We start from the raw sequence: 26,022 nt of genomic DNA, 5'->3' as shown, positions 1-26,022 counted from the left end.
TATACTCTGAGCATTTCTCTATTGCCTGATTGATAGTATGAATGTGGACAAAAATAAATTCTCAAATACGGCAGATCAAACAACACACCAATATGCACTGTCGGCAATAATACAATACAAAATGTCTCCAATCACAAGGTTCTCTAAACGACGGGTACACAACTGAGCGAGATATACTCAAAACAACAGGCACAAACAATGATATCCTACAATGCAATCTCATGCACTTACCGACCAAGGCACTTGAAGAATAAGGAAAGATCGTTAAACCTATTCAATCTTAAGTTCTTGCAAAAAGATTTAATGATTCTCTTCTAGGAACCACTCACTCAAAGTCCAGCACTGCTGTCGTTCCGCTGCCCCCAAAGTTTCTGTTTCAGGACACTTCGCTTTGTCAAATGTCCACCCTCTGATGGGAAAACTTCTTCGTCGGTAACACGCCGGCCACTCATGCGCTGCCACTGCAGAACGCGTCTTCGCCAACTGGCAGTAAACACACACTCTTCACCTGCTTGTAATTCAAGCCTTCAGCAGCAGGTGGAAAGCCCCTGCCTTTCCTTTGCATTGTCACTGAAGACCCTAGCCTTCGCCAGACGGCGGAAAAACTTTCATCTCCAGTATGCGCACGCTGGCGCAAAACTTTTTTCAGCTTCTTCTCACCACCCTCCGCTGCTCACTTATATATGTTCGCCCTGGGTTCCAGAAGCTTCGTTGGCGCATACAGCTGAGGAAGTGGCGAGACGTTTCTAGAACCATCCCTGACAAGTGACACAACTAGGGAATGACTAACGCTTACTTTTTCACTGATTCTGGAGGTCACTCGGTGATTGATGCAAAGATGTTGGTGGGTGGGCGCTGGTGCCTTCGAGGGGAAGAGAAGGCGCGCGTGCCGCGTATTTTCAATGCTTGTTTTTTTTTTTCAATTTCCCGGCCGGTTCCTCTCGCGACAATGTGGCGCCTGGTATTGCCGCGCTCGCTACGATTCGGAGGCGCGCGCTTTTTTGAGAGTTCGTTTGTGACATTCGTTCATGTTTCACTTCACTTCTTCCCTACTTTCTTTCGCATTATTGTCTGTTAGATCCCACCAAGCACTACGCACATGGCATCTAAAAGAAGTATACCACATATTATGTAGAATAAAAATGCGGTGAACTCCACTTGTCCCCAGCATCAAAATTAGATGCACATGTAAGCTGGCATTGTCTTCAATATAACGAACTTTTGCTAGTTCGCCTAAAGGGCAAGAAGTCAGCGAAACACACAACGCTATACCAAAAGGGCTAATAAAGAAATCTTCAATCAATCAATCAATTAAATTATCAATCAGTGAATCAATCAATCAATATATTTCTTTCTGATTAGGTGGAGTACAGGACTAAAAGCTCAAGAGCTTGACGAGGTCCTGACCCCGTTCACAAGTTGACAAAGCAGCAGGAATGGCAGACAATCATGCACAACAAATATGAAATAAACATATAGGTATAACATCACAAAAAGTAATACAAAAAGTTTATGAAAACAGTGCTAAGATAAAAAGAGAATAGTTCAAATGTATGGTCATGAAGTATTATGAACATGAAAAGCAATATTAAAAAGGAAAGAATAAACATAATTTCTGAGAGATGTATCATATAGGAAAATGTGTTTGTATCATTGAGGAAAATGTATAATTGAGGAAAATGGGCATAGTGTTTAATCTGACAGTTTTGTTGGAGGAGGGATCGAAATCTTCACGGTTTAAAAAGTTTAATAAAGAAGGTACTCTCTAGGACAATGATTGTTTGTCATAAAAAGTTCTTGGGCTGGGTACAGTCTAAACTTCTTTGTGCCTGCTGAGTCGAAAACTTGTGTTTACGCTAAGTTTAGCAAGATTTATTGTGGTATTGGTACCATGTTTGACAAACTCTTTATAGCATAACATCAGCCTGTAATTGTACAAAAAGAAAACTGGAAGAATATCATATTTTAGAAAAAGAAGTTTTGTGGAGGACAGATAGTGTTCAGCCGCAATATGTAGTACGGCCCTTTTCTGTAGTAAGTGCAACTTGCGCAAATTCGTCACACCGGTTGTGCACCACACTAAGCTACAGTACTGTAACAAAGATAATACCAGTGCATTGTATATTATAATTTTCACCTTAGTGGCAAGAAGAGATCGCATACGTGCAAGAACACCAATGGCCGATGGCATCTTAGAGTAGAGAATATCAACATGTAGATTCCACGTAAGGTGTCGTGAAAAATATACACGAAGAATACTAACAGAATCAACCATGTCTAACTGCTGAGAGCCCAGAAATAACCTCATCCTATTTATTAAGGTTTTTCCTTTAGGCGTATATAAAATGACTTGTGTCTTTGAAGGGTTTAGATTTAGTAAATACACTGTAGCCTAGGTATCTGTAGCAGACAGTGTTTTATTAGCCATTTCTTCTATCTCTATTTCCATGCTCCCTGTAATAAAAACTGTTCTGTCATCGGCGTGAGAGACAAATGTTGCGTTGTTTGTGCAGTGTACATTGTCAATAATATATAACAAAAATAAAAGTGGCCCTAAAACACTTCCTTGTGGCACACCTACAACGACCAGCTTCCTTGCAGATATTTCATTGTTGGCATTTACGAATTGTGTCCTGTCTGAAAGATAGGATTTTAAAAGAGCCTGCGCTGTCCCACGCACACCATGATTTTCTAATTTGCTGAAAAGGATGGAATGATCGATTAGGTCAAATGCCTTAGAAAAATCGGCGTATAAGCTAATGCCACTTTTTTACGACTAAATGCATCTATGATTATTTCTTTATGAGTCAAGAGGGCTGTTTCAGTAGAGCGATGCTTCCTGAATCCATGTTGAAAATCTTGAAGCAAATTGTGGTGACTAAAAATGATAACAATCTGATTTACATTAATTTTTCCATTGCTTTTGAAAGCACTGGGATTATTGAAATAGGTCGATAATTGTTAATGTTCTATTTAGCACCGTGCTTGTAAACAGGAACAACACGTAAAATCTGGATTTGTTTTGGAAATACACCTGTATATAATATTAAATTATAAATATGGGTAAGAACAGGGCACATGATGTCAAGCACATGCTTTATGGGGTGAATCTGGATACCATCGGCGTCCAGGGAGCAGCTGTTACTAATAGTACTGAAGCAACAAAAAATTTCCAGTGGTGAGGTTGGGGCAAGAAACAGAGTGTTACTAAACGCGTATACAGGCAGGAACTGAGCATAGTTATGAAGGCCATCAACATTATTTAACTGAGGTTTCAATGAAAACAACTCATTAAACGCATTCGGTATCGCATTTCCCGAAAGTTTTTGGCCATTGTGACTCAAAACGTCCGGAAGTACTGAAAGTGAAGTAGGCTATAACAAAGCATTCAGTTTGCGCCAGACCACATCACTTTTTTGATTGACTGGGTCACTAAACAATGCTACTAAATAAGCATCTTTTGCAGACCTAAGCTGACTTGTTAGACTATTTGGATATTTTTAAAATTCGCTTAGGAGGGCTGGATGTTTACACTTCACAAATTGAGCATACAGGGCATGTTTGCGTTTAATCATGCGAAGAAGCTCAGGCGTTAGCCAAGGTTTGCGTGCCCTGGATGCCCGTGCCCCTTTTTTCTTGGGGAAATTATCATGATAAAGTGTTTGGAAAGTGCTGATAAAAGCATTGTATGCAACGTCACTATCTTTCGCTTTGTAAACGCTATGCCATGCCTCTTGGGCAATATCTTTGCGAAATTTCTCATGAGTTGATGAGGTAATATATTAAATAGGAACTGGCTTTGTAGTTTTACTAGCAATGGAGTGCATTCGATTTACCAGTAATATAATACCTAGGTGATCACTATTTTCAGTGTACACAACATCGGCCTCTAACAAGTCAATGTTAATGTTTGAGATGAATACTTCTAACAGGGATGCGCCATCGATAGTCGCACGTGTTGCAGAAGATATCGTGTTTGAAAAACCGTAAGTTGTGATGAGTGAATGCAAATCTTTTTATAACGGGGACGATGAAAGCATCATTATATTGAAGTCACCACCTAAGACCAGGTTGGTTTTCTCTTCTAATGAATAGGTGAAAGGCTTTTCAAGGAAAGCACAAAATCTTGTTGTATCACCAGATGGAGGTCTGTACATAACGGAGAACATGTTGTTACTGCTCTGCACTGTTAGCACCTCATAATCAGGGGTTATATCAAAAAATTCGACCATGAGCTCAGCCAAGATATTTTCCTTGAGAAAGAGTGCGATACCACCCCCTAGCTTATAACGACGATTTCGGAGGAACGATTGATAGCCAGGCAGCTGAAACATGTCCGATGTGGGTGTTAACCAAGTTTCAGTTAACATGATTGATTTGTGGTGTTTAACGTTCCAAAACCACCTTACGATTATGAGAGACGCCGTAGTGGAGTGCTCCGGAAATTTCGACCACCTGGGTTTCTTTAACGTGCACCCAAATCTGAGCACACGGGCCTACAACATTTCCGCCTCCATAAAAAATGCAGCCGCCACAGACGGGATTCGATCCCGCGACCTGTGGGTCAGCAGCCGAGTACCTTAGCCACTAGACCACCGTGGCGGGGCAGTTTCAGTTAACATCATTACTGAAAACGATGTTCCAAATGTGTCGAGTAGCAAGCTAAAATCGTCTATTTTGTTTGGCAGTGAACGAACATTTTGATGAAAAAAACGTCAATTTCTGTTTTTTTAGCTGAGACTAAATGTTTTATTCTGGAAAGCACGTAACCCATTATCAAGCCAAATCAAACTTGGTTAGGTCCCATTAGCAAATTTCGGACAGGTCCCCTGTGCTTCCAATGACACACACCCGGCTGTCCTCCGTTTCCCTCGCCTTGATACGACAACCATCAGTCAACAGAAACTTCCACTTTTTTTCTTCTTTCAGAGCTAATGCCCGCGCAAAAGGCGCTTGTTTTCAGGCGTGAAGTGTTCATTGATATAGATTGTAACGGCTGGGGTCTGTGGGAGGTGGAGGTCTGCTGTGGTTAACCTAGCTTTCCTAGCTTTGCTGATAAAGTCAGCTTTCTTTGTTCCCATGCAAAATCGGGCTAATATGCATTTGTCCTTCTTGGCGGGTACACGGTGAATGACGTCAATGTCTGTAGAGGTCACTGGACACCTTATCTTGTCCCTAAGTTTTCGCAAGATGGCTTTGCAGTCCTCCCCTTGCACACAGGGTATACACTTTATTTCAATGTTGTTGATACGAGAGTATTGCTCCGAAGTAGCAAGTCTTCTCGCTAGGTCCTCGTTTTCTTTTCTCAAAGTTTTGTTGTCCAAAGCTAACGCTTCCTGATCTTGTTTCATTTTTTCGTGCAGTGATTTGAACATCTCAAGGCTTTTGCGCATTTCTACCACCTCTTTTTGATGTGCGTCAACCTCACGCGGCGATTCTGCAGTCGTGACCACGGTTCAAAAGAAAAAAAAATACACCGGGTTGGTAGCAGCAGGTGTGGCAAATATGAACAATGGAAAGTTTCAATTGAATAAAACTAACCTGCGTAGTGAAATTCATTGGTTTATCGACAGAAAGCCTGTTGCCAAAGCCGCTGCTGCCAACCGGTCTTTTGCACCGTAACGGTTTAGAAACTTGGGAAAATGAGACGTTATTTGCTTACAAAGTGTTCGACGCGCATTTGCTTTTTCCAGATTTCTTCATGCAAGAAAACAGGGCAAAAATCACCGTTAAATAAAAGCGTCGTTATCCGGCCACTTCAGCTCCTCCATTACGCCAACGACCGCTCTTACTAGGTGCAAGGCCCTTGAAAGCCACCTCCGCAAATCACTCGACCCTCTTAATATTCGGTGTGTTCTGAAGGCGTGAATCATCGGCGGTGAGCACCTTTGTGTACGTGCCGTGACGTGCGCACCTTGTGAGCGTATCATTACGGGTCTTCGTGCAGTAGTGCAAGAAGAAGGCAATATACTGAAATTTGTATTACCTTTATTTTACTGCCAGCAAGCGCCACGCAAGAAGTACAAAGGTTGTTAGTGGTTCAAGGTTCACTGTCACTGCATATATTGCCTTTAGGATGCGCTTTTAATGCTCAGAGATGAATGTGCTAGATGCACTAGATCAATGCCAAACAATCAATAACTAGAATCATCTAGAAACATGAGAACCCAAATGTTTCCGAGGCAATTGTCGAATCCATTTGCATAGCTCTTCACCTCCCTCCACCGAAATCCGGGGCTCGACCGGGTATCGGGGCTACGAAAAAATCTAATCGCAATGCATGTAGAGAATACGAGACAGCCGTATATTATGCATGGCAAAGGGATACAGGAGTCACGGGTTATCAGATGTGCTTTATTTCAAGACTCTTTGCTGAAAGCCCATCAATTAATTCAAAGTTTGAAAGTTGTTGCTCCCGTCACATCGTTCAATATACATAGGCGTCTGTCAGCAAATATACTCAGGTTTTAAATATGTAGCGTTATGGAACTCGTTTCACAGAAATTCTGGCATCGGCATGGCATCAATGTCAGTGTCGGCGTCAGCGTCGTTGGCTGTGAGCGAAAAATCAATATCTAGTGCGTGACTGAAAACTAGAGAAAGGTGGAAATAAAATAAATAATAAATAAATTCTGGGTATGAGTGAGGAATGAGTCCGGGTCGTTTGTGTGGCGAGCGGGCGTTCTACTACACAGCCACCTACCTGGTTGGGCTTACAGAGAAGAATACTTTCTGTGCTTGGAAATGCAGGGAAGGTAACTCTCATGCTTTACAGACACACACGTCCTGTTTTCATGTTTCACAATAGGACATGAAATAAGGCTGTAATAAAGTGTCGTACGAGTGCACATTGCCATCAGGCGTCAGAACATGTGATGATCATTATGACTTCATGGTTTAAAGTCTGTCAATTACTACAAAAGGCGCACACGTTTTTTTATGTTATTGAAATAAAATATTTAAGGAAGGAGTTTTTGTCACCTTAATTTGACGACGAGTACCCTGTGTTGATCCTATTTACTTGAGATCACTCAGTCGGTGCATACAAGTTCGAAAAGATTTCATGCAATAAGTGTTTGAAGTACGCATTAGGGGCAGACTACTGATATCGCGTTCAGCTCTTAAAGGCGAAGCTTATTGATTGCTCAATTTTTCGTACGCACTTGCTGTTATGCTATGTCAACACTCGGGAGAATCACCCCCTTCTTAATGAAAGTCTCAACCCTTCCTTCTGTTTCATTATTTCACTCTTTGTTCACTTTTTTTTGTCAACAACAACCGGAAGATCATCCAAGCAATAAGATTTTCAGGAAAACAAATGTAATGGTGTCGATGATGCTTGCAGCATTGTGACGTTCCCTGTTGTCTATCTTCATAAGATTTCATTGATTGCAATAGCTTGATATTGAAACTCACCGGCTGCTTAGCGTCGCCTTCGCCTCCCTGTTTGACATAAAGTACAAATAGCTATTATAACTGCGCGCAAGGTGTATCCTACGCGCGAGTAAAAGCACTCAATCTCTTGGAAGGAATGCCGCTCAAACTGAGGTGAGACGAACCGGCCATATATGTCACACAAAGGTACACGCGATAGGATCACCCCGGGTGAAGTAGTGGGGTAGGGAAAGTTGAGGAAAGGAAAGACACAACTTCAGCTGCCCTTTAGTTGGGAGCACAGCTCAGCGCCTGTAGGTGAATGCGGAAAGAATATCAAAGATGTGGAAAAGAGAGAAGAAGAGAAGTGACGTCAGTGACCGAGGACACAACGTGTGGCTTTTGTAGTCAGTAGTCGAGTAGAGTGTCCAAAGGAAGCGAAGAATCTCCTTGAAGACCTGTAGGTGGTGCCGTGCAAGGAAGAAGAGGTCCCTCTGCGATGCCTGCAGTCACTTTCTTGTCAAGCAGCCGGGAAATGCCTTGGACGTCTTTAGGTAAAAGGAGAGGGGGGATAAATTGCGAACATACAAGATGTGGTAGTGAGCGCAGGCAATTTCGTCTTACCACAACAGATTACTTGTCAGCTTACTCTTCGCCCAACGCTCGCTCCGCTTTTAGAGGACTAACAGTATACAGAAACCACTTTGGTCCTTAAATTGGTCGTAATCTTTTGAATGTGTTCTGAAACACTTTTTTTGTGTAACAATGGAATTATTTCACTTGCAAAGTGTATTACCTTCTAAATTCAATGCCGCCAAAATCTTAGGAATCCGTCCAGTACGAACGGAGTTACAAAAATTTGTCGCACACTGCAATCGCAGTCTCTCTTTTCTCGTCCCGACAAAAGCACTGGAAGCTAAGCAGGGATGAATGGGAGGGGCAAAAAAAAGACGTCACTTGCGCCTGGTGATCTTGAGCACTTTTTTCATTTTTTTTCTTTGAATATGCGGCTTTTTTCAGTGTGATCGCGCACGCACACGTAGACAATAACTGAGCGCGCCATGTTCATTTCAGTCAGTGGCTGATTGATAGGCTTAATACGTCTGATTTTTTGGCTTATTCTGTGATTTGTCGAGAAAAAAGAAAGCTATTTTAGCTGACTTTGATAATTTATTGTGAATTAGAGAAAGTTAGCTGCTAGCGTTATTCCGGATAACATCCAAGTTAGTTGCTATGGCATTGATTGATCCATCACGGTGGGGAATGTTAGGTGTTTTTCTAAATAATTGAGTTGTTCATTGCTACGAGTAAATGATCTCTGTGCACAAGAATGACGTGTCCCAAAACTAAATGTTGCCTTTCGCTTCAATTCCATTGCTGAGTGCTGCTAATACTAATTTTTGTGAACTGCACGTATCCTTTGTGGGTAGGATAAATATTACAACAAATATTTTTGAACAGGGCTTGAGATTTTTTAGACCTTTTTTATTGTATAGTTTATCAGAAATGTGTGCAGTCACATGACTGCTTATTTACTGCCACTTCCCGCGTTTGCCTGCGTTGTTATAGCCACCTGTCATTCACCTTTTCCGCTGTTTGCAGCTGCGCTGTATCTTTCGCTGTTTGCAGTAGGGCAGCGGTGCTGTCCATTATTTTTTCTATTCCTAAAATGTAAATGTATCACAAATTCTTGTGCCGAAAAAAATTGTGAATTTCTCAGATTCCGTGTCGATATTGTGCCCTCAAAGAGCAAATGAGAACTTAACTGCAGTTTTTCTGCAAACTTCATTTTTAATTGTTCGTCATGGCGAAAAGTTTGTAACCTTGGTCGGTATTTTTCAAGATAATTTCGTGTTGTTCATTCTCAAATACTGATATGTCGCAAGAGTACGTACCCGCTTGCTGACTCAAATAGTTGTCAGACTGGGAACACGCAGGCGTCGTTTTATGCTGCCATTTTCGAGGCAGGTATGGAGCACTCTGTCTTGTTCAAAATCTAATACAATTTCAAAAATGATTAGCCACATACAGGAACGGTACAGCTCTCTCCTGTGAAAACAAACAGATAAGGAAAATTTTTACCGCCGGCATTTATATGATCTCACGAAACATCGACGATTCCTGACCCATAGTTCTCTTTAAGTAAAACAGCAATCCAGGGAATGACGACTGCCTCAAGTGATAATCATCAAGACAAATTAAGAGACAGTTAGAGGGGCCAAAGGAAAGGCAGGGAAGTTAACCAGGTTGTACCTTGTTTGCTTTCCTACAGTGGGAAAAAAGTAAAAAAGAGAAAAAGAATAAAGAAAGCAAATAGTAAAGGGAGGAGAAGCGATACGCGCACACTCATGTCAGCGCTCACCACGCACATTTACACAATCACAACTGAGAATAGTTTGTGACCAATACCACTGCAGTTGTCTAAGAGTAGACTACAATCCGAGATGTTCAGAAAGGTCTTGTGAGGACTGGCTCCAAGGAACCCAGACCTTTCCGTGCGCATTTAGTTGAGGAAGTTGTTTTGTCGAGGAGACTGGGCATCGAGATCATGACAGGGCTCAACCACGCGAGGACTTTTCGAATTTCACCGTAGAAATCTTTCGTGGACGACCATGTACACTGCGAGGCATTCTGCACTGAAAGAGAAAGAGAGAAGAATTGAAAGACATGGTGGTTAGCCACAAGCGTGTCAGCTTTGCTGCCCTGCACTGGAGAAGGAACTAAGTGGCAAAAAGAGGGACAAAACATAAGAGAGGGTCGGCCAAAATTACAAACATACTTGGTGAACACATTAAGTCTGGGGGTGGGCCAACAGATGTCTTGATTATAAGCTTTTCAGTAACGCTTTCGTTGCCTTTGATGCTGTCGAAGCACGCATTCATGGCTTTTGAATTTCGGTTTAGAAAAATGGTCTCGAGTTCAGTTCGTCAAAACTCATCTGGAGAGGGCATCGCTTGGTGTCATAGTGAGCACAACTACACATGTTCAATTGTCTTGAGTGCTCGTTTTGCGTAACAATTATGGACCCCACTACAAGTCATCCTGCGCAACAGATTATCTTGAAAATTAGCACAGATACGTATGGACGAATGTAGATAGATACTAGTTGATATGTCAAAGCGCAGATTGCCAATACTATACATGGGCAACTGACCCGCTTTGCAGCGCTTCCTTAAAATATATGAATGTGCCGCTGATAGCGTGAAGAAGACAAGTACGCTCACCGGAACATTCATCCCACCGACATTTTTTTTCTTATTCGGCCACTTATCAGCACTCGAAAACTGTCGCTAATAATTTTCGTAGACAAGTTACGCTGCAACTCTACAACATAAAGAGAATGCTTTGCTGTTCGGAACACTGCGCAGTGATAATATTATTTCTGCAGTAAGGTATGCACCGTATCTCTGCATATGCGTCTCCCAGTAAGGTATGCACCGTGTCTCTGCATATACGTCTCCCATAAATAAAATTTGCCGTCTTAATTTAAAAAAAGCCTCAGTATCCCTGTTCAATAATCTTTGGATATAGCTCAGTCATTCAAAACGAAGGGCCACTGATTATTAATCACGCCATCAGGGGTGGAACAGATTGTGAATGTGAAGCTTGAGCTTATTTATTAAGCTTAAAATATGTATGTCAAGGACGCTGGTCCAATGGGATATTTCTATGGCAGTCACGTGCGCGTACGTAATTTCATGCAAATTTTGAGCATGTTAGCGAAATCAAAACAATTAATAAATAAGTATTCCCTCAGGTGATAAGGAAACAATAAATAAGCATTCTTTCAGTTGATAAGTCAACACCAAATTTTACGGGCACTGTTTCCAATGCCCTTAGTGCTCCGTCTATATAGAACAGCTTTTCGAGGAAAGCGTTCTTGACCCAGAAAGAAAATACCACCAGCTTATTCAGCACAAGTGAAGGCCTCTTTTTTTAACGTATTTTAAAGATTTTTGCTGGTAAAGGGTAGAACGATGACCTCAACACAAAAGTACACTTTAAAGACAGCGCACACAGGAAACACGAGAATCAGAAAAAAAAGATAATCAGAAGAAAAAGGTACGCCATGAAGATACACTACATTGAAGGTAAGAAAAAAATGATTTCCGATCCCTGAGCAAACGCTCCCTGCCCTTTGTCCAGAAGTCCTTTTGTGTCGAGACAAAGTGGACGTCTGCACATCCGCTGTCGCACTTAATTTCAAAATCGGTACGATAGCCCTGATCAAATAAAGGCGGCGCCCTTAATGTACGACACCTCGGCGACACCTTCCCCCTCCCCCTTCTTTTTTTTCTTACGGACTATACCGGTATGTTTGGCATTTAGCAAAACTTGACTGTCTGGTTCCGGCAGAAAGAGCGTCTTGTACCTAGATTATCGTTAGACATTCAGAGTAATTAACTTTGTCATAACTCGACAAAAAATTATTTTCGTCGCAGCACTGCTTAGAGCGGCTGTCACTACAAAGCGTATCGGGGAAGCATGTACTACCTTCGTCGATTTCGCTTGGTGTCAGACCTGCGTTACGCTCTAATTTAATATTTTCTTATTAAGACGAATTCTCGTTACGCGTCACTGCATATTGAAGCATAATTATGAAACAAGCAGTTTTAAACCACCACAATATATATGCATAAAACCAATGTCATTCTTGCAGAAGAAAACAAAATAATATATTGTTACATGTCAAAGACACGAAATCAATGAGAAACAAATATACAACAGTCATTGCATTATCAGGAGCATAAGGTTGATTAATTGATATGTGGGATTTAACGTCCCAAAACCACAATATGATTTTAAGAGACGCCGTAGTTGAGGGCTCCGGAAACTTTGACCACCTGGGATTCCTTAACGTGCAACCAAATCTGAACACACGGCCCTACAGCTATTTCGCCTCCATCGCAAATGCAGCCGGCACAGCTGAGATTCAATCCGCCGACCTGCGGGTCAGCAGCCGAGTACCTTAGCCACTAGACCACCGTGGTGGGGCGTGAACATCAGCTTAGATGGATGTTTGGTGTACTGCTTTTAAAGCCGATAGTCTTTCTTGGGGATCTTCGACGCAAACATTTTGGTCTGTCTGTCTGTACATTTCTTTGTTTGTCCACTCTGAACGATACCCTAAACGGCTCCAAACGGCTGACCCTATTCGCAGCGCCCACCAATAATGCTCAAGGGTTAGCGTTCATACTTGTGCAATGGTCAATTAAAAAGGAATTATTGCTTATTGCACATACGTGAGGCATCATAACAACGCGTCAATATTCTGTTGTGTGTCTTTTTACTAGAAAAGGCATACATAAGTAATTCTAAGGACCGTAGCGCTTATCACGCTGCGCTGATGAGGCAACGCTTGCACGAAAAGGCAAGTCTTTCTAACGCTTTGCTAAGACGACATGGTCGTGGCATTTACCCGTCGCCTTGCGTACTACACCTTATCGCCTACGAGGCGGGCGCGCACGCCGCGCGCTTCGTTTTCCAAGATAACTACCAAATAGCGCTCATGTCTCACGTGTGACGTGACTTGGTGCGCTCGTTCGCCTCCGCTGCACGCTCGAGGCACTCTAACTCAGCGCCTTCAGAATACAATTCACAAATTTCCTTGCGCAGATCATCAAATAAACGTTTTGTTCACATTCTCTAAGCGCAAGAATATCGTCTTTCGACGGCGTTTGCAGTGTAACATGTAGATACGGGGCCAATTTTTTTCTTCTTTCTTTCTCTATTTCTTCATCGCTGACACACACCAGAATGCTTCCTCTCTTTTCTTGCTCGATGCCGGAAGTTGGGCCTAGATTCACCTGCTTAGCAGCACAACGTTTCAGATGCTATCGGCAACAAGTGACGTGATTCGCTTACGTACAGTCTACAATAAAATGTGGCAATGCCAAAAGCCTAACCACCTCGTTGAAAGAGCAGATTTCCATACGTGAAATGGCTCCGCGCGAACCAGCTCATGATCGAGAGAGCAAAATTATTGAAAAATGAAGCGTACAAGTGCGCATCTGCATGCGAATTATACCGTTCGCTCATCGGCACTACGTCTTTTTCGTGCGAGAACACGACCGCAACATGTAAGTCATAAAGGCTTCGCCTAAAAATGACGCTGAGCCATCACAGTTCTGAAACCTGACAAGTGAACCCTCCCTGACGTCAGTATACTTTCCCCATATCCCTGATACCACCGCTAAGAATTATAAGCACACAGATAAATTTATAGTTTTTAAATTTTTTGTTAACACATCGATAACTTTGTGTAGAATATGGCTGAAACAGAATCTTGAACCTCGCAAATCTGAAATAGACCATAAGATGTCACCTTCGTTGGCCTCTTCCGTAGTGACATCATTTTGACTGTGCAGACGCGCTCACTGTTTTACGACAATTTCCAAATATAATGCTGAGACAAGCTGTTAAAGGCTTTAGTTTTTTTTTTTTCGGGACTTACGTTTTCTTGTATATGTGCAACCTGTTTTGTCAGATACTATTGACTGAGGTTTATTTTTTTGAAAGCGGCAAGCAATATCCAGTGCGACGCAAAGTCGCCAACCTCTCTTGTCACATCACGTAAATGAAAATAAAAATACGTATTTTGATTTGCATGCACCAAAAATTGAAAGCATAAGTTTGTGGAAGCGTTAAAATTTGAAAAAGAGCCACTTCTTGTGCAGGCTTCTCTACATACAGATTGTTATAGCGGAGAAGCCTACTCTGACAGATCACTTTACGTAAATAAAAAGACAAAAATAAGCCTTTTATTCTAAGTCACCTGAAAGTCCTATCGTTGTGTTGAGGAAACTTCCCATTCTGAACAGGTGTGTGTAATTTCATGTGGGAATTTGCCCACAAGATCGACTGTTCTGGCGTTGCCACTTTTTTTTTCAGGGGAATATGCATGCAAGTAAACGTTAAGTATGAAGCCAGCTAAAAAATGCCGCTAAAATTATGTACCCTACACCATCGACTCATTAGTACGTGCACATGTCTTAATCGACTAAACCTTGCACGTGTACCGAGATTTACCTGGTACTACTTTAGAGTTCATAAACTGTGTCGGCATCTTTACCGCTCTCTTGATCATTAAAGCCTTTCTTCTCTGAATTGCACGCGTTAAGTAAATACAAAAAGTCTAATGAAGCGCCCCCCCCCCCAAAAAAAAAAAACATACACGTGGATAGCAGGAGCAGTTGGTGTACTGTTCTAAGTGACGTTATTCTAGCTTATGAATCTTAAGCGTCTATTTTTAGCAATGACAAATGATCTGCACTCACGTTTCCTGCATATTTGAACAAAAACTGAAAGAACGTACGTTTTCCTCATAGCTGCGGTTTTTTCAAATTTGTATATATTGTAACGCAGTTTCAGCGGTGCGGGTTGTGGCAGCCAATGTAATGAACAAACTTCTTATTTAGCGACTTTAGACCCAGAAAAGCAATTCACACTCACTGTACACATGAGTAACACTCATAATAGAAGGATAGCGGTGAATGCAGTCCTCGATCGTCAAACAATCATATCCCTGATGAAGTGAATCGGCTCTTATAAATGTAACTTCAACGATTTTACTGTTATTGTTCGCACTGGTGCTAGTTCCATAGCAGGCTCATCATCTGACTCAACTACTGGTGGTGATGGGGATGTCTTAATTCCTCCAAGAGAAAAAACAAAAAAATGAAGGGGATGAGTACAGAGACTGATTGTTCAATTTCGGGGGAGCTCAGGGCGTTGTTTGTGTGCGAATTTTTATCAGGACAGCCTGAAGCAATCTGGAACATTCGGAGACACTCAAACGCGGCCGGTTTTGAGTGTTACATGCGTTAACAACCCCACTCACATGAAAATACAGAAGTTCGCGCGTAGCGCAATATTATTCGTACATTTCAAAGAGGGCGTCAAGGCGTTCAGTAACCTGCTCCCGATGAATAATTTTACACTTTATCGATACCACTTCCACTTGGGTAAGTTTTCCCATACGCTGACAAATACAGCGTGACTTTGACGAAGACACGAATTACACAAACCACAGACGAGGGCCGACATACAGTACAGTTCATTTGCATTTTATCAGGTTTTTTTTTCATACACAATACCTAGCTATTTCAGTGAAGTATATTTTGCGTTCTGGTTGTTACAGCCGGTATATTGTGTATAAAAAAATGTGTGCTGAAGTGTAAGTAAACAGAGTCGCAGTTCGGCCCTGGTCTGCGGTGCATCAGTTTTCTGTCTTCGTCGAAGTGGCACTGCAGTGGTTCGAGCGTACACTTCAATTCTCCACTCAGCGGAGAAGTAAAAGAAGCTACTTTTGGGTTCTCTGCTTGTGTTAAACTCTCGTTCCTATGTACACTCCTCTCATAGGTTCTCAAAGAAGACGTTGAACGTTAAAAAAAGAAAAACGCCTTGAACAACTGCATGGTAGTGCTGCCCTACAGCCCCGTTATTTTATCCCGTTCTTTTCCTTAAATTCTGCCCAGTAAGACTGGTTATAATATAATAAGAAAACAAGAACATTGAAAAGTGCGCTCGCGAATGCCATTGTATAGATGAAAATGAAGTTATTGATCGGTTACCTTATGCCATCTCGGTTAGAGAGAGCTCTGATATTATTTGTCAGTGTGAGTAGTGTGACATCAAGTCATTCATTTCACTTTATTAAGGATAAATATTGAAAGAAAGGTGGGGACTTATGCAGTGGTAAGCCAAGCTAACAAGCATTGATTGAATCAACCAGCTTGCAGACACGTGTGCGTGTGTGCTACGTTCATGTTCAGTGCTTCTCTTTACAAGCAAGGGTACAATCCTTTCGCGTAAGTGAAAGCGTAGCTAACAATATTGAAGAGAAATACGAGCAAGAATTAGATGTTGCTGACTGAGTATAAAAGACAGGAAAACGTAAAGAAGAATAACGTTATCAGGATTATGAATGTCGTGCAGATGGTGAAGTCGTGACAAAAAAAACGTAAAGTCAAACTCGCAGCTGAGCGAGGCATAGGTGAAAGAGGTAATGAAAACGAAGATTCATATGAATGGCTGAAGAAATGAAGCAGATGATCATGATCATGGTGATGATCGAAATCACGACGGTTGATAGATATGTGCGGTTTACATCCCAAAACAAATCACGATGGAGATGGCGAATAAGAAAAAGAGACGATTACATGGAATGGTCTTGTTTTCTCTCACATTTGAAGGCAGCTGCTCGTAAGCACAAATGAAACAAAATGAAGGAAACTCAACTCTGACCTAACGCGCAAAACACTTTCACTTGGATCTGAAGCAAATGAGGACTTCCTGTCTGCTCCTAGAGAGCTCATCTGTGAGAAAAAGACTGTTCAATCCAGTGATGTTTCGTACTACGTTGAAGAATTCTCATACATAAATATTCTATGTTTCGACTATTTCGTCCTGCAAACGTTGACGAAATTCTCAGGATATATGCCTGCACAACACTACTAATTTTCACCCCCATCCATGCACACACATACTATATTTACACGTGTCTCACCTACTGGTGACGTTTGAAATCATCACTAGCCCACCGCCGCACAACAAAAGCATCACTTCATTTCATTAAATAATATAGTGTTAGTACACTGCACATTGTGGAATTCACTACTAACAACAATAGTGAACTAGAAATAGGTCCTCGTAAATACCAGAAACACATCTCAAAGGCTATGTTTCTGAGGCGCATGCGCAAGAGCCAATTACAGCAGATATATGGGCACTGTAACAGCTAATTATCGGTCGTCATAGAAGATTTTAACCCTTCCTGGAATTGCCTGCAATATCACGAAGATTCCCTTTTTCCCTTTGCCGCAAAATGACGGGCGAAATTTCCCTGCACGGAACATCACTGGTCCACTCTCAGAAGCAAACATTAAAAAGTTTCAAGTATTCGTGCATATTGCATTTTAAGAATCAGTTAATGTAACATTCAGTTCAATTCGTTTCCTTGTCTTCAGAAAACTCCGCTCTGAAGTGTTTCTAAGAAAAAACCACTGCCAGTTCTTGATGCTTGTGGGATTCTGGAAATGCCGGTAAAGCGATGTGAAATGTGAAAAAGAATCATAGAAACAAACCAGGAAAGCTTTGAGGAAAAGTTCATTCAGCGCACGTGTTTTGAATCAGCGCTCCAGCAAGTGCAAATTACATTTCTGGTGCGAAAGAATATTCCAGTGACAAAAAAAATGAAAGAAATTTAGTGTGCTGAGTGAAGCACCGTTTTATTTATTACTATCGACTTAAACGTTTTATAAGCCAGAAGGGTATCGATGCTTTACTGTCTATAGTGTTTTGTGACTAAATTATTCTGACTGCTAAAGTCTTTTTCGAGAGCTAGCGTTGCACTTCGCGCATTGAACACGCCGGATGGTGTGGGTATGAATTGCCTTTCTTTCATATACTTAGCAAGCGAAGAATATTTGATATTTAAGATGAAAAAGGTGCAAAATGGCCGTAGGAAGACTTACCTTGTAGGTAATTCTGCGCATAGAAAGTGAAAATCATTTTGCTTCAGCGTGTTCCAAAGCGCATAACTTCATAATTTTGATGTCACGCGTCTTCGCGTTGCTCTTTGTCAATGTTCATGACTGATTGTAAGTTTTGCTTCTGTTGCTGTTCTTGTTACCACAGTGGCTCATCTTGAAACCTCTCTGCACAGACTTAAGGAACAAGTCAGCAAGACGCCTGCCTGCGAAAAGTCTGCCGAGTTCAGAGCCTGTTTAAATACACAGGTGTCCAACTCCCGTTGAACATGGTCCCAGTATTTCGTTGGTGTACATTACGTATCTGCATCTTTGCCTCTGATCCTGAAGAACTGAAGTGGTGCATATATTTCTATCTGTTCTCACGCATCCAGTGAGCACAGTTTGGCGCCTGAGACCTAACGGAAAAGATCAGGGGAATAAAGTTCAACTCTAGAAGTTGTTCAACTCGAGTAAATTATGTTTCTTTTTTTCACGACCTCTTTTTTTGACCTTCCTTCTTTATTACAAATACGAGAACTCCACCTACAGTGGTATTCTATTACGAACTGCACTAAGCATGCCAAGCTTTCTGATATTATTATTTTTTGTGTCAACCACGTGAAGTAAGGACACGAAAAAAAATAACTTCAAGGCACACATTGTAGTCGGACAAGATTGGAAAAGTTTGAGTGTTGCTGTAGCCTGGCGCAACTTGTGTAGAACGTACGTGCGAACACGAAGTACGATGTGCCAACAAGAAGCGCTGACGTGAAATACGGGCGTGAAGATGGCCGGCGAACAACACATTTTTCAGTTGATCCTTAAAGAAGTAAAATACTGAGACACCAACCGCACAGATAAAGATTGAGGTCGTTGGCTTTCTTACGTGCGCGTGGTATATGCTCAATGTCTTGGTTACTTTTGTTTTCCAAACAGGTTCTTTAGGCACTCCACGTTGTTTTCAGCGAATAAAGCTCAAGGATCTGTAACAATACCAAAAGAACCAAGTTCACGCCAATTTCTTTTGTAGGCTGCCAAAACTTGTGAAATATTGAAGCCCTGAAAAGCCTGCATAAAAAAAAAAAGAGTAGGGCATAAAGGCGAAGGGCTCCACTGGTGGCCAATTCGGTGTTGCGGAAGTGTATAAGGATAACCGTACGCAAAGAACGTAAATAAATGACCTGGAAATTCCCAAGCATCTTAAACAAACAAACGAGTAAACAAACAAACAAACATGCACACAAATACGTACATATATAGTAAACGTTCCCTATGCACGACATATAGGATGTTGAAGTGTGAGTAGCCACGCTACTAAAAATAATAAATGCATTCTACATTTCATTTTTTTTTAATTTTGTTTGACTGTAAATTTGGCAACCAGCCATTCTCTGCTGCCCCGCAAAGATACGATTTTGAAGGCGCCGACGGCTTCTTATTCCAAGAAGCGCGCGGTGCGCGCGGATGTGGTTTGGCGCCTCTGCGGCCACGTCGGTGCTCTCAAGGATTGGTGTGATATGTAAGATTAAGAGACGAAGTGGAATTCTCCGAGAGCGGTGTGAAGATATTTGTTTTCTGGAAAGTACATCTGCACTCTTTCGCAAATTTTCTTTCTTCAAAGCCCAATATCAAGATAAACATTTTTTGCTGTGACGTGCAGTTTCTGGGTTGGAATTGTTTTACATGTGCTTTATGTTAAGCGCTAGTATACGCTCATCGCCACGTCGAAAATGACAATCGTAGTATGCGTAGCCATAATAATTAGTTGCACAGACGTTTTGCCGGCGCATAAAACGTATATAGTGGAAAGAGAGAGAGATAAAGATGCAAGGAAAGGCAGGAAGGTTAACCAGACGCACATCCGGTTTGCTACACTGCACTGGGGAAGAGATAAAGGGGAGAAAAGAGATTGCAGAAAGATGAGAAGGTACACACAATCACGAGCACACTCGGGGAGCACACACAGTCTACAGGCGGTCGCTCAGGTTTGTTGACTTAAGGTAAAGTAGCAGTGCTTTAGTTGCTTTCTGCGCAACTGAGGCAAATACCCAAGGTCCTAGTATCTTCTGCACACAAAATGGTCCGGGGTCAAGTCGATTCAAAACCATCCGGAGCTGGCATCGCTGTGTGTCGTAGCAAGCGCAGCTGCACAGGACGTGTTCGATGGTCTCTTCAGCTCCGCAGTAGTCGCATGTAGGAGTGTCTGCCATACCAATGCGAAAGGAGTACATCTTTGTAAATGCAACACCCAACCAAAAGCGGCATAACAGTGTCGCATCGGAGCGGGAAAGTTGTGATGGTAGCTTTAGCTTGAGCGAAGGATCCAGTTCATAAAATTGACACCTTTGGAAGCTGGTAGACGACCAGAACGTGCGTGTGAGATCTCGAGCCAGCAGGTAAAGTTGTCTTGCTGCATCATTCCTTGATAGAGGAATCGGGACTACACGGGTTTCTTCATGGGCTGAGCGGGCTGCATCATCAGCTAATTGATTTCCGGTAATACCGATATGTCCAGGCAGCCATTGATATATAATATCATGCCCTCGTGCTAGAGCTTCATGATGGCAATGTCTTATTTCTTGTACCAGTTGGTCATGACTCCTCCTACGCATGGCAGACTGCAAACTCTGAAGCGCTGCCTTCGAATTACAGAATATGACCCATTTTCCTGGACGTTCTTGAACGAGATATTGTAAAGCAGCCCTTATAGCAGCAAGCTCTGATGCCGTAGATGTAGTCATATGCGACAACTTAAACTTGATTGTCATTTCTGCAGCCGGAATTACAGCGGCACCTGATGAGCTGCTGGATGAGACGGACCCATCAGTGTATATCTGCGTTCGGTCTAAGTACAACTCATGTAATAATAGCAGTGTTGCTTGCTTCAATGCTACTCTAGAGTGACCGCTTTTCTTTTTGATTCCCGGATTTTCTAGACGTACTTGCGGCTGGTCGAGGCACCACAAAGGACATGCCGTTCTCGCAGCTGGCGTATATCCTGATGGAATGGTGTTTAGGTGCTTGGCTATGACGTCTGAAAACGTAGCACGTGGTCTTCCGGAAGGTAGAAGGGCCAAGTGGTGGTCGGGGACACGGCTAGCATGTCGAATGTGCGCTCTGAGGCAATCCACAACTATATATGTCCTGACCGGATGGTCTTTGGCAAGCATGATTGTGGCATAAGAAGAAGCGCATCGGGGCAGTCCTAGGCAGGTACGCAGTGCCTGACCCTGCAAACTCTCCAATGAATGAGTATTCGATTTGCAAGTGTTAGTCAGTACCGGCAAGCTGTAGCGCAATAGACCCAGAAATAGGGCCTTGTACAGCTGTAGCATGGAGGCCACAGAAGTTCCCCATGTTTTACCGCACAAGAATTTCATAATATGCACAATAGATAGCAGTCTCTGCTTCAAGTACGCACAATGTGGGCTCCACGAAAGACTTCTGTCGATTATTATGCCCAGGAAACGATGCGTCCGTGCATATTTGACACTCTGCCCATTGATGTAAACAGGGGCCCCGCCGCGGTGGTCTAGTGGCTAAGGTACTCGGCTGCTGACCCGCAGGGCGCGGGTTCGAATCCCGGCTGCGGCGGCTGCATTTCCGATGGAGGCGGAAATATTGTAGGCCCTTGTGCTCAGATTTGGGTGCACGTTAGAGAACCCCAGGTGGTCTAAATTTCCGGAGCCCTCCACTACGGCGTCTCTCATAATCATATAGTGGTTTTCGGACGTTAAACCTCACATATCAATCAATGTAAACAGGGTATGGCGTCATTGGTTTGCGTGTAAACGCCATCAACGCGCACTTCACAGTTGATATATTTAGGCCTTGTTTCTGAAGGTAGGCTGTTGTGAGGGTTGCTGCCCGCTGTATTCGTGCACGCACCTGAGGGCGAGTAACTGCAGGCACACCGACTTTGGCAGAACCTTCACCAGACCAATGAGGGCCACATTGAACAATGTGGGGCTTAAAACACCTCCCTGAGGTACTCCGCAGTAGGTGTAATGTTGGGCAGTTGTACCCTCATATGTTTGTACAAAGAAACCCCTGCCAGTTATATTTTTTTTATCCATGGAAACATTCGTCCACCAATGCCCATTGCTGCGAGAGAAGTGAGGATGTCATCGTGAGCTACATTATCATATGCACCCTTCACGTCAAGAATGAGTGCCACTGATATGCGCTTGTGACTTTTTTCTTGTTGAACAAATGTCAATAAGTCAAGGACACAGTCAATGGAGGAGCGGCCCCGACGAAAGCCTGCCATGCAAGAAGGGTATTTGGTGTATCGTTCTAAGTACCACTCGAGACGAAATAGAACCATTCTTTCCATCACTTTTCCGAGACAGCTTGCGAGGGCAATAGGGCGATACGCTGTCAAGTCCAATGGTGATTTTCCCGATTTCAAAAGGGGTATTAATTTACTTATTTTCCATTCTCGGGGAACACTGCCGCTGAGCCAGGAGTTGTTGAAGCATGTTAAAAGTTCTTTTCTGGCTTTTTGTCCAAGGTGTCCCAACGCACTATAAGTAATACCATCAGGACCTGGCGATGACATACGCTTAGAAGCGACTAACGCACCTTCCGGTTTTTCCATGGTGAACGGAATGTCCATTTCTGGTAATCGCGTCTCAGGAACGACCACGGCGTCAATGCTCTCGTTCATGATATTCCGGCAACTCTCGTGCAAAATTCTTCAGCCACCTCGAGTTCTGCTTTTCCATGATGGAGTGCCAAAGCTTTAAAAGGGTGCCGTTGTTGCGGAGAGGAGCGAAGACCACGAACTGTTCTCCAGATAGATGGCAGCGGTTTATGAGGGTCTAGAGATTCGCAGAATGCTTTCCAGCGTTCGCTCTCCAGTTTGTAAATGCGTCGTTGAATCTTTTTCTGGAGCAGCCTTACTTCCCTCAGATCGTAAATTGATCTTGTGCGTCTGTATCGTCGTTCAGCACGCCTTCGTATAGCTCGTAATTTTTCCAGTTCGATGTCAAACTGTGTTACTTTACACGAAAATGGTAATTTAGATCTGGACGCTTGCATAGCTTCCGCTATGGTATTTTCCAGGCTGCAGGCGAGGCCTTCTTGGCAAGCGTTCTCAACACGCGATGCAAACATCGACCAGTCAGTGCCAATTGCAACACCGGAAGAGAAATTTTTTATGATACCATCGATCGTCACGTAGGTGGGTATGTGATCACTCCCATGAGTCTCAATATCGCAAAACCACTTAACTTTGTGAGAGAAGCACCGGGACACCAATGTCAGGTCCAGGCAACTGCCATACGTGAGACCCCGCAGATATGTGGGGGTAACATCGTTCATGATGGAAAGGTTGTAATCGGAAGCGAATGTAACAATGTTCCGGCCCCTGGCATTCATCCTAGTGCTCCCCCAAAGCATGTGATGGGCGTTGAAGTCACCGGTGATGATCCAAGGCCCATCGCTTCTCATTAGTATGTCTTTTAATCTGTCGCAGTCAAATCACGATGACGGAGATATATATCCACCAATAAGCGTGAACGAAACTGCATTCTTCTTCACACGAAGACACACGTACTGATTGTCGTCATTTGAACTTATTGGGTGCGAAAGATAAGTCAAGTCTGTGCGAATGTAAACAATTACTTTGTTTCGTTCTTCGCAAGCGGCTGAACAAAAAGCTTCATAACCGGACAATCTATAAGGCGTTGATACGTTTGGTTCACATATGACAAGTATAGGCAATTGATTTGCCCGAACAAATTGGCGAAAGTCCGAGATACGGGACTTCATGCCTCTGGCATTCCACTGAAAAAATCGATGCACTTTTAACTTCAGTGCGGAAGATGAGATTTTGTTGAGCCATTGTGCTCATACGAAGTTAGCAAGAACTGGATTCAGTGCATCCAGTATTTGCATTGCACTCTTAGCAGACGGAGATTGTATGCTGCTCAGTAGCGTGCGAATCGTGGCAATTAATGATGTGATGTAGTAACCGGCGTGATCTAAGACATTGATGTCGCTATTTCCAATAAGGACTTACAACTTCTTGTCAAGTCGACAACTGATACTCCAATTGTTGATGTCACCCGGCTAGGCAAGTCTCGCTGTGTGAAGATTGCGTTTAAGAGCACATCACTCCCCTCTCATGTGAAGGTGGGGTACTTCAGACATGCTGTGCGGCCTTTCATTCCAAAGCCTCTCCAGTGCCGTAAATGCATGAAACTTGGACATGTGAGCAGCGTCTGCGAGAGTTCGGTGGTATGCCACCGCTGCGCCGAGCACCATGAAGCGGATAAGTGCGTCGCAACTGTCAAGAAATGCTCTAATTGCAATGGATCCCATGAAGCCACATCGAAGGACTGCCCGCGGATTCAGAAGGAAATTGCCATCTTGAAGGAGATGGTGCGCGATCACTCATCTCATCGAGAAGCCGCAGCTAAAGTCAGAAGGCGTCGTTCACGTCGACGTCGGTCTTCGAGGACGCCCGCTACCTCCTCGACACGTTTGCGTGATCCCTCATCAGTACCACCTCCTCCTTTGCCTCCCAGACCACATGCCGTGGGAAACGCTGTAAAGGACAAAGCCAGTGAGCATACCCTAACTGCGACAGAGTGGCCTGCACTTCAAAGGGAAGCAGCATCAAGCGAACCGAAGAAGCTTCATGACGGCCAGTCCGCGCTCCCGGTTCGAGATCTTTCCAACCAAGACAGGCAAGTGACTGCAATCATGCGATATAGTGGAAAGATTCTTGCAGTATTCGTGCACTTGATAGACTTTCGCGATAAGCGAGTTCTACGTTGTAGGTATTTTGCGTAGGTATTTCTTTATAGCTGCAGGCATTTTCTCGGAGTCACGCTAAGAAGATAAAATACAAAGCATAATATTACATGAAGTATAAAGTTGGTTGGGTTACCGGGGTTTGCCGCCGTTTGACTTCTGGGAATTGCCTGCGACCTATAGACTGTATATGACGTTCGGAGATGGAGATTTGTCCCTTTCAAAGCTGCGAAAAACAAGTATCCTCGTCGAAACGTTAACTTCAGCATTCACCCCCCCCTCCCTCTTCCCTCTTCGAATTTCTCATGACAAGCTTCCATCTTCCATATCTCGCCTTTGTCATACAGCCCAGACGAAACGCACGTTTCGCCAAACGGCAGACAGGGTGGCAGACAGAAAGGAATGGCTTGCGATGCTTTATACAGCAAACCACCCTGTTATATGCTAACGGACCTACACGGTACATCTCCGTGGCAAGAAAGTGGACTGCTTAAGTCCACCTGCTAAGATCACACATGAATCATAATCAAGTCCTTAAAAAGTTTTCTGTAATTGTACTACTAATCTTTACTTTCTGTTGTAGCCATTGTGTTGTGTTGAAAAAACTTATTTTGAAGATGATAGTCGTTCTTGAAATGCTTCAACACAAAAATGTTGGTCTGTCTTTCTGTCTGTCTATCTGTCGGTCTGTTTGTCAAGCGAAACGGCTAAAGTATGACAACATTCACAGCGTCCACCAATATTGCTCAGGTTCCTGCGATCATACTAGTGTGATTGTCGTTTGTAAGGCAAAACTCGCGCATACCTAAGGAAAAATATTAAGACGCCTATACTATGCGGTGTATTTTGTTATACAAGAAAAGGCATATATGAGCAGTTTCAGGAACTCTGGCGTTTATTGCGCTGCGCTGACAATGCGAAGCTTTGCCCGAAAAGGCGAGTTTACTACGCTTTGTTGAGAGAATACGGTGCTGCCACCTACTTTATAATCTACAAAATATAGCCTCTAAAATTTTGCGCGCACGCTGAGCGCTCGCTATAATGGAGGCCATCCTTTCGTTGTCTGAGATTACCGCCATATTGCACTCATGTCTCACGCAGCACCTCCAGAATCCTATTCACCGATTTTCTCGCGCAAAACATGAAACAATTGTTTTATTCTATTCACTCTCTCCAGAGGGAAGACCATCGTCTTTCGGCGGCCTTTGCACTCGTACACGCAGATACGGGGCTATTTTTTTGTAGATATTTGAAGTAGAATGGTCATTGCGCTGCGCGTTTTGTCTTTTCTCGGTTGTCATGTATTTCTTCTGGAACCATTGCACTGGCATCAATGCTTCGGACAGAGCATTATCACCTGATGCTGCAATAACAATTTCAAACAGAAAAATAATGGTAATAACAATGGCAGAAG

The 26,022-nt window shown here is 43.0% G+C and overlaps 1 long non-coding RNA gene across 1 annotated transcript in view; it reads left to right on the top strand.

Moving 5' to 3' along the window:
* Positions 1-18,336, top strand: part of LOC142771432 (uncharacterized) — a 48,185-nt gene extending 29,849 nt beyond the window's left edge. The window contains exon 2 of the long non-coding RNA XR_012885914.1: positions 18,013-18,336. This is a non-coding gene — a long non-coding RNA (uncharacterized LOC142771432). The remainder of the gene's footprint in view (positions 1-18,012) is intronic.
* Positions 18,337-26,022: the final 7,686 nt, after the last annotated feature.

Source organism: Rhipicephalus microplus, chromosome 9 (assembly GCF_043290135.1).
Source record: "Rhipicephalus microplus isolate Deutch F79 chromosome 9, USDA_Rmic, whole genome shotgun sequence".
NCBI lineage: Eukaryota > Metazoa > Arthropoda > Arachnida > Ixodida > Ixodidae > Rhipicephalus > Rhipicephalus microplus.
Note: the sequence above shows the minus strand (reverse complement) of the source record. Positions and strands in the feature narration are given on the sequence as shown.